The sequence below is a fragment of the Odontesthes bonariensis genome, chromosome 13, assembly GCF_027942865.1.
Source record: "Odontesthes bonariensis isolate fOdoBon6 chromosome 13, fOdoBon6.hap1, whole genome shotgun sequence".
Lineage (NCBI taxonomy): Eukaryota > Metazoa > Chordata > Actinopteri > Atheriniformes > Atherinopsidae > Odontesthes > Odontesthes bonariensis.
The window spans coordinates 10,757,988-10,767,960 of NC_134518.1; positions in this window are offsets into that span (position 1 = coordinate 10,757,988).

Genomic DNA, 9,973 nt, shown 5'->3' on the forward strand with positions numbered 1-9,973 from the left:
GATTAAAGCATTACCCTTGCTTACTGGAAGCTTTATTCAACAGTAAAAAAGAAAATCTCCTCACAGCCAGCCCACCATTTAACAGTCTGTGTAGCAACAATATTACATCAGAACAATCTTATTGTTACACCCACTGTGTCAAACTACTGTCATACAAAACAAATAAATCATCTGGTTAAACATCAATAACAGTTAGAAGATTGTGATTAAGAACAAGTCGTCTTTCATTTGTTACCCTATTTGATCTTGTTTTCAGTCTTTTTGAAAGATTTTCAGGCGCTCAGTGAATACAGATATATTGTATGATGGCAAATTTTCTAATGAACTTAACAGCCCTGACAAAACAGAGCCATAGTGGCGTTGCTACCTAACACAAAACCCATATAGGATGACAAAGCATTGTTTGAACACATCGATTAACTTCACGGAGGATTAAACCCATATTTGACTTTCCCTATAGTTAAGTTGTGTGATGAGTACTTTCTGCGGTCAAGTAAGCGGTGGGCTAAAGTTAACTAATCAAAACTAATGTTAGCTGCTCAGCAATATTATTACATTATTATGTTTGAGAGGCTTCTTATGTAATAAGATGGCTGACTTGGATGTGAGGGGCGTTAAATGGTCCAACAGATCGCAGCGGGAAGCTATTAAATATGGTATTCCATGAAAGTATCAATCGCGTTGTAAAAAATAAACTATCCTAGACTTAACCATGATCATTTTCTAACCCTAACCAAGAAGTTGGGACTTGTAACCATAATCAGTTGAAGTTATTGCCTATGCCCAACCAGGCAGTGACAAAGCTTTGTTGTAACGTGTTGGGTCCACGAAGGTGACAGTTACTTTGTAAAAATAATGTATTTTTTCCCTAAGCTTGAGGATTTACAAACTCTATCCAAGTAGTTTTGATTTCTAAGTCTACCTAAATAATATTTTTAGTTTCATATCATTACCTGAAGATGGCTCAACAGTGAAAAAACTGTTGCTAGAATGTGCCATCCAACCCCCCCCCCCAACCTTGTTATGAAGATTTTGTGTCTTCTTATTATTGTTAAGGAAACACTTGAGAATGAAATCCACTCCAACACTGAAACACTCATATGGTCCGCGGTATTTCCTTCTTGCCACTTGTAGGGGTGGTACTTAACGGGACGTTGCTAATGGCTTTTTTGGGAAATTTGTCATCTGTTTTAGAAAGAGGGGCGTTTGAAGTATTGACAATTTTAATGACATCTGGTAGGGAAGTTTCAGATTGCAACCAGCTGAATCCTCACTTCCTCACCCTCTCCCTCTATGTAGGTAAGAAAAACACACTTAGAACTCACTGAAAAGTCAAGCCACCTTCCAGAAGCACTGTTTGATTTGTCTGTTTTGGGCTACTGTAGAAAGACAGTTGTACAATATGGCTGACTCTGTGGAAAAGGATCTTTTAACGTGAATAGCTCATTTTAAGGCAATGGAGACAGATATTTTTACACTAATAAAAATAGAATTATTTGTAGTCTATTTCACAAATAGATCCACCTGAAAATTTCACACTTAACATTCAAATCTGTCTTTTTCCACATGTTTCTGGTCTTGGCCCACCGGCTGCTAGCTGTAGCTTCAGGTTTAGTGTACAGACATGAGAGTGTAAACTGTTCCAACGGTTTGACACGAAGTCCCAAAGTGGTAAAAATTTGAAAATTACTACAGTCAACATTATACACTTCAGTAAATAGCAAAGGCAACTTTTAAATGTGTGATAAAAAAAGTGAATTACTTAGTTCAACTTTAAATCATAACCTTGTGCACTTTGAAGAGTCTGTGACCCTCAGATGTAATGAATCTGCTAGCGATTGAATTCGTGTATAAGTACAGGATGCCATTATCCAGATAACGCACTATGTGACCACAGTGCTGTTGTGTAACTGGCTGGTAGAGGTGAAGTAGGGGATTCATTGTCATTGAGCTCTCTGACTGGGCGGTGACTGTCTTGCCATAATGCAATGATGTAAGCATCACAAAATAACAGAGCTCATCATACTCAACAGAAGTGGATCAGTTTCACACAACTATAATTCCATTTTACAAAATATTGCTTTACATTTTGATCAAGGAATCACAGAAATGAGTTTGGACAGGTAGAATACATTTCCTCATGGTCTCGTTATGCCCTCACTGGTGAAACTGAGCATTGTTTCAGAGTTGGGGAACGAGCTGAGCTTCGTTGTACACCTGTCAGGTGCACAGAGTGTTGGGATTCATGATTTAGTAGCTGCCTTGTTTTTGGTTCTAATAGCCACAAATCGTTCATGCAGTCACGGTTGTTGGCCCTTGTCGATCAGTTAGTCTAACAGGAGTTATGATGCTGCCACAGCAGTGAGAAACACGAGGGCTGATGGACAGATCAAGATGTCCGACGCCACTCACCTCTCCAAAACACAGTCATGTGTGAAATTGAGTTTGCTGTCATTACCTCCCTGTTTCTCAGTCGTTGTCCCCCCCCCCCCCACCCCAGTCTCTCTCCGTCTGTCAGAACAGAAAATATCTCATCCTAAAAACACAGGGCAACCATGTGCTAATGAGAACCCTGTCAGCAACAGATCGATGGTCAGCGTTTAAATGCCGTGATTCTGCTGTTCTAAATCTGTGCATGATTGATGGAGCTCCCAGCGCCAGGTCGTGAGTTTTCTGTTCTCCTGTTTTTTTGTTTTTTTTTTCCTTTTCCATGCACATGGTGTTCTACACGACAGACAGATTAAAGATGCTCACTTTATCTGGAAAGTGGGAGCACATCACGAGCTCAAGCTCTCATTTCATCATCAGGGGCATCAAAATGGCTTTCTCAAAATAATTTGTGACATACACTCAACTGGGTAAAATGGGACATTGATTGTGCTAGTAGGGCACTTTTAAACCGTGGTGTAGAACTCCCCCTGGTGGCTCAACTGGCCCATTTTCATTTTGAACACAAACCCATTTGGGATGAGATGATCCATTTACTTCTAAAAGGAGAGAGCAGGGAGCTGCCGTCGTGACAACCATTCTGCTTGTCACCAGTAAAGTTTATAAACTAACAGAATGATGATCTTTACTTAGCGTCATGTACTGGGTGACGGGCTTCCACAATGGTTGATTTTAGAACACTTGGTACTGCGCATGGGGACTTTTCCCACACTGTGTAGCATATTGTTTGGCTGAGTAAAAAACACACAATCAGGATAATGAAATAAAAATAAATGATAAGCACTGCTCCCATTTGCCTCGTATTAACTACATAGGCAACATAAAGACCATAAATAATAAAGCTTCGTATTTGTTGTTTTTCCATTGGACATTTATGAGTTGTTGGTATTTTCTAAAATCTTTGTCTTTTTTTTTGTGAAATATTGGATAATTTGTTCTACTTGGGCCTAATTAAGTTTTACAAGTCACACTGTGTGAACATTTAGTAAGCAAGTGAGAATTCAACCCCGTATCATTCTTTTCCAATTCTGACTTGTTTAAACTAAAAGCATCTCAACATTTTCCCATAATATGTGTTTGTGTAATGAGGGCGAGTGTGGCCCCAGTAATGAAAAGCTGATACAGTGTTACCTTCATCAAAAAGTTGCAAAGAAAAAAGAGATTTTACTGATAAAACTGTAGAACTATTGACACATTAACTGACAGAATAATAGACTGACAACCTCTCCAGGCTTTGCCCTGTCTATCATCCAACGACAGTGGCAATAAGCTCCAACCCCAAACCACTCTTTACAGGATAAAGCAGGCTTAGTTAATAGAAGGAGGGACAGGTGGGATGTAATTAGCGGAATGATTTCTGCTTGGTGTGTAAATTTAAACCCTGATGGGAATGAACTCTTTGTGAATCTGTTAGTCTCAACAGGGACACACATCAACAATTAGGTGTAGTGGTTATTTTTTTAAATCTTTACCAATAAAAATCTTAAATCATATTTAAAAAACAAAAAAAATTGAGTACAATAGTTGTCTCTAACATAAAAGGGAACAGTTTATAATAAAGTTTGGACAAGCAGAAAGAGGAATTACTCAAGTGAATATCAAATACCAAAAATTTCCACCGCTGGCTTTATTTATCTATGCTTTGTTTGTTGCCTTGTTTTCTATTGAGATGCAAAGCCCCCTTTATGAAATTGTCACATGGTATTCAGGAACACGAAAGGTACATAACTTTTCAGTGTTTTTTTTTTACAGTTGTACAGAAACTCCTCATTATTGTGATTCTGTATGAGAAGAGAGCATTTTAAATATCCTGAAATCCAGTTCAGCTCCGGGACTTTGTGGGCAGATCTTATAATAATATTATCAATAATAGTAATAATAATGATGATAATGCTCTAAAGTCTCTACTCTTTGTAATACTTTAGCAAAGAGAACCAAATTCCATCAAATTTGCCTAGTTTTATGTTTTTTTTTTCAGAATTGAGGAAGTTTTATAGGCCAAGGGTTTGAATCTCCCTCTTATATGCTTTGAAAAGTTATGTCAACATGAAACGTTCTTGTATAAAGGGTCTAAATTACAGTTACATGTTCACTCACTAAAGACATTGACTAGGACATTGTGTCTTATTCCTAAAATGAACCACTAGAGGGAGTGTCTGGGATTTTTCTTTCTCCAGACCGCAGATGATGAGATGGGCCTCAGTTCAACACGGCCAAGCTAGGTCTGCTTCATTTTATTCATAAAATCATGCTCTGAGTTGTTCAATTTCACCAATCTAATCATGATTATTATTTCATGAGCAGCTTGCTCGAGATTTGCACAGTCACAATGTCAGTTTGCCCTCCTTATGATTTTTATCACTCATCCGTCTTCAGAAGACAAACCCTTCAAGTCTTTCCAGCTGTGGAAGACAGCATCAAAAGATGCTTGGTGTAAATAAAAAAACCTATTTGCAAGAGATATAGGGCTCAACTTTGTGCCTATAACTGAATATATCCTCTGACATGGATCATCTGCAGTGAACGATAAAACCCATTGTTATTATGAAAGGTCATTTCTTTGTGTGATGCTACAGCTGCCACATGTTTTTGAAACAATTTCAATTCACCGAGATCTTTTCTATCAATCATTTGGCACACTTCTGCTGTATCTGGCGCATCTGCAGCAAATAATTCCACACTCAACTCATTTCCTGGAATGCCACAGGCCAAGATAATTAACATGTAGACCCTTGGCAGTTAATAGGATAATACGTTATAATTTGCATCATACTTTCGAACACACGTGCAAGGCATTCAAGGGGGTTATTAATCATTCGAGTGGCGAAGGACATCATGAATCCAAATGAAGAGCCTAAAAAATCCTCCTCATATCTGCTGGTGCATGTTTGCAGTGATAGCTCTCAGCGATGTGGAATAATGATATCTGGAGTCAAGATCATGATGAAACCCTCAATTATGATAATGGTAATGCTCAGTGGTAGGAGCAGCAGTTACAGCAATATTTAGACTATAAGATAAGCCACAGACAGCAATAAGGTACACAAAAGCATTGAACATGACATGTGTATACATAGCTTAATAAATGGCTTTTTTTTTTTTTTTTTACATAAAACAGTGCTGCACCAAAGGATTCATTCCAATGCTTTTCCATTAGGTAATTTATGATCGACACTTTAATAAATCCATATGATAAAAACCTGTAAGCAGTGGAGTTGCAGAAATGTTTTAAAAGGGTGCAGAACTTAATTTGCACAGTTTTGCAGCTGAGTGACATAGATTTGTGTATTGTGTAATTAGTTCAAAAGCCACGCTGAATTCATCTCACACGGTGACAGCAAACTGCAGTACTGTACATAACTGTATTCCAACTTGAACTGTTTTGTCATCCTGTCAAGTTGTTACAGTCAATATGTGGATAAAACAATATTTTTTGATCTGATGTTTTATTTATTAGTCCTTATCCAATGCCCAGTTTTGAATAAACATAAAATAAACATGTTAGACAAATCTCAACTCCATGTCGTTGACTTCATTTGGTAAACTGGAAGATTTGAAGTTAAATTCATTCATTCACGCATCTTGTAGTGACTCTTATCGGGTAGTTACAGGCTCACCATCTGCAACAAGCTTCTCCTTAAGCTTACTCGTTGCTATGGGGACATGTACTGTGTCAGGGATGAAACTAAAACACAACATTTTTTTCTTTAACTATCGACCCTCAATTAGCCTCAATGATTCATGTAAATGAGTCAATCGGTAATGAGGAATCATCTCCAAACCATGCAGTTCGTCGGAGCTCAACAGAATGTTTCAGTGTCTTTCCGCCTGCTGCTTTGATTCACTCACCGTTCATAACAGCCTGTTTTCAGACATGTAATGCAGCTGTTTGAAGGAAAAACAACTCCCATAACCTGAATAATAGTGCATTACATTTGAGCTCAGAAGTTGGGATTTCCAAGTTCCAAGTAGGAAAGATGGACTCCAAAGCTTAATTTCTGATTAAAATAGTTGAAGAAACCTCACTAGCCCTGGTTTCAAAATCGACATGGCACATGAAAGTGGTCATGGCTGCAGTAAACTGTTCATTGGCACATCTATCACTTTGTGTCTAGTTCGATCAGTCGCACACATTGTACTGTCCAACCTCTATCAGTGAACACATTGGTGCAGTGTTTGTATGCTCATAATAGAGTGTGAATTATCAATATTAGCTTATATTGCTATAAAACAGCTAGCTTGATCACTAAGGACAATGAGCAGATCCTAATGGCTTCTTTGACTAAAATCTAGCACATGCTCAGCTTGGGTGTGACGTAAGTCCCAGCTCCGACTTCCGAGGCAAATTGAACACATCATAAATGCTCATTTTAAGAATGACCATGTTCTTTGACATGGATTATTCATAGTCCAAGGTTCTGAACAAACCCCATAAAAGGGTAGATACAAAGGAGACTAGCTTGTGTAGATGTAGATGTGAAAGCAGTGGTAGGAGGGTCAATTCTAACCTTAGATCTGTCACTTTTAAAGGCCGTAATTTTGTTGTTTGTAGAACATACGATGACAATAAAGCTTTCTGATGCTGATTCTGATTTACAAGATAGTAACGTCTTCATTTTATTTCTAATGCGTTCTGTTGCCTCAGGATGTAAACTGAAGGAGTTCTCTTTGTGTAACACATGAGTGTATTTCTTTATGTGTCACAACCCAACCCTGTTCGGATACAAAAACATAGACTACCACCAATATTACTTAACTTTACCACCATCTAAACCTTATAGATAAGCTTAACTGACGTATACTGTGGCAGTACTTATGAAATAACTTTAAAAGGCACTCCCTAAATAGTATCGGGTTATTTCATGTTTTATTTCATATTCTATTTCTGGAGAAAACCCTGTGTACGCACTCTGGCATTAGATTGCATTTAGTTTACCTAATTCTAACCCTTTTTCTTAATTGATACATATGATTAAGATTATTTCAAATTGCAAGAACATTGTAGTTATATCTTATATCTATATCTATTCTCACTCAAAGTCAGGAAGTTTCAGCCTGCTAAGCTGCGTTCACACTTTTAGAGTTGTTGAGGTCACGTGTGTGACTGATCCACCTGCCCAGTCTGTGGGTTGTTTACCTGCTAGACCAACTATCTTCCCTGTTAATGTTGTCAGTATTGTCTCTCTTGCCCTGGTTGTATCACAACCATTCACACCTTGAATCTTGTGACTGCAACATCTTTCGTGTTGGTCTACGCTGGCAACAAACTGCAAAACCAAAATCAATTCCCGATTAATAATATCTGCACTTGTTATTTCCTCACCGGGTGAAAAGCTGTAGGCTGGAAATCATTATTATTATTATTATTATTATTATTATTATTATCATCAAAATACATTTTTATTACAGTTTTCTATCACCAGGTGGCATGTATCAAATGCTTTGTGGCACTTATAACGAGAGCAAGCGCCATCAGATGGCAGGTGGAGGTGGCATTTCTATCCATCTTTTGGTGCCATTAACTATGAAAAGGTACAAAATGGCATCTCAGGATTCTAAAAAAAACAGATGAATTGACACCCGGCACTGGTACTTTGGATGGTTGGTGAATTATGATTCTTTTGGCATTCCATACTTTCACTCTGAACGGCAGCATTGTGACCTTGACTAACTGACTAACTTCCCATAATACACAACCTTGTATGTATTAAATATTGTATGCATGTGTTAGATATAGTGATAATTACATTGTTTTGATGAAGCGTTTTTAATGAGAGCAAGGTTCATTTACTGCAACCAGTAATACATTCCCATTTCTCACATTTGAAATAATAGTGGCTCTGCCTGTAGGATCTTGGCATAAGCCTGGATGAACCTGGAAAATATCCACCAGCTGAGACATTGCAATTGTTGAAAATAGATTCCAAAGCTTGTTAAAACTTGGTGGTTTCAAGAAGTAATAAAAATCGATCAACATAGTCATCTGCAATTAGCTTTTGAATCAGGATATTTAAGAGGAGGAGAGAGAACTATTTATTAAAATGAATTCCTTCACATATGCCATATGCCATATGCCAACTCAAAGCCTACAAAATGAGCAGGATGCTCATTTTCATCATGCTCATGTCAATAAATCAGAATTTTCACGCTAAGTAATGCGTCTTTTCTGCAATTTCAGTCACACAATAAAAGAAAACTGACCCCTCACAGGTCCCAAATGTAATATCTGCTTTCTTTCAATTTCTCCCTGAGAAGCTGAGACGTTTTCCAGCATGTGACAGTAGACACCAGGTGCGAGAGCCCACGCATTAACTCTGCTGTTTGTACACCAGCTCAGCAGTTAAATTTAGCCGAGGATGAAAAGGGAATTATTGTAGAAACTCTTGAGCTGAAGATGGCAGATGCAATACGACCAGCAAAACACAGAGGACTGGAGAAGTCAGTTTAGTTCCCATGGTAACCTGAAAGAAATTAGCAACACCGAGAGCAGAAAACTCCTGCTACATTTACAACACGATTCAGGTCATGGAAAACGATGTTTTTATTTTTATAAGCGAAGTGGGCCTGTGATTCATCTTTTAAAAAAGTCCGATGCAGAGATGCAGCCTTTGCATTTTGTAACAGTGAGATCATCTCAGTCGATAGCATGAACTCCACATGAACCTAAATCTGTCTCCATCTGTGCTGCCGGGGGCCAAGTGCTGAGGTGCATCTGCACCGCACCTGCCAATCAGCAATCTGTTTGCAGCATGTTGATCTATAAATCAATTCCCTTTTCTTAAAATGTAACATTTCCTTCATGGGTACCAGTGTGGTGCATTCTTCCCGTGCCCCGCCTCGGAATGTTTCATTAAGAAAACCTTTGAACACGTTCTCATGGATACAAATCAGCAAACCGATTGAGCCTCTAGTTTCTAAAAATTCTAGATTCTAAAAATCTGGTGAAAGTACTTTTGTTATAGTTACACCCCCTTTTCTTATATCTCTAAATCTGGCACATCTACCCTCCAGATAACTGGTCTCATTCGCTCATCAGGTTTTCTGTGACTTCGTATGTTTTTGTGCTTACTGCTGTTGTGATCTAAATGCCCCTGGAGGATATTAAAGTTAATTCAGTCCAATTCAGCATTTAGCCACAAGGATTTTAGCCAGTTCCTCGTTACAAAACCGCTCCAGCTCCCTCTACTTGGATGGGTTTCTCTGTTGCCCTAAACACACTCTGCATTTTCCTTGATGACCAAAAAGTACAATTTTAGACTCATCTGCCTTCTTCCACATGTTTGGAGAGTCTACCAAATGCTTTTTGTTGAACACCAAACACTCTCTCCTGTGGTTTCCCTTAGAAATAGCTTTTTTTCCCCTCAGGCCAATCTTCCGCAAAACCAATCTTTGTGGAGTGCACGGCAAAAAAGGGTGTTTTTTTTCTTTTTTTTCTTTTCTTCAGTGACGATTATGCAAAATGCTGAGCAGTCAGTGGTTAGAGCGCTCTCAGTTCGGAGATTCAAAGACGATGGGGGAGCTGAGC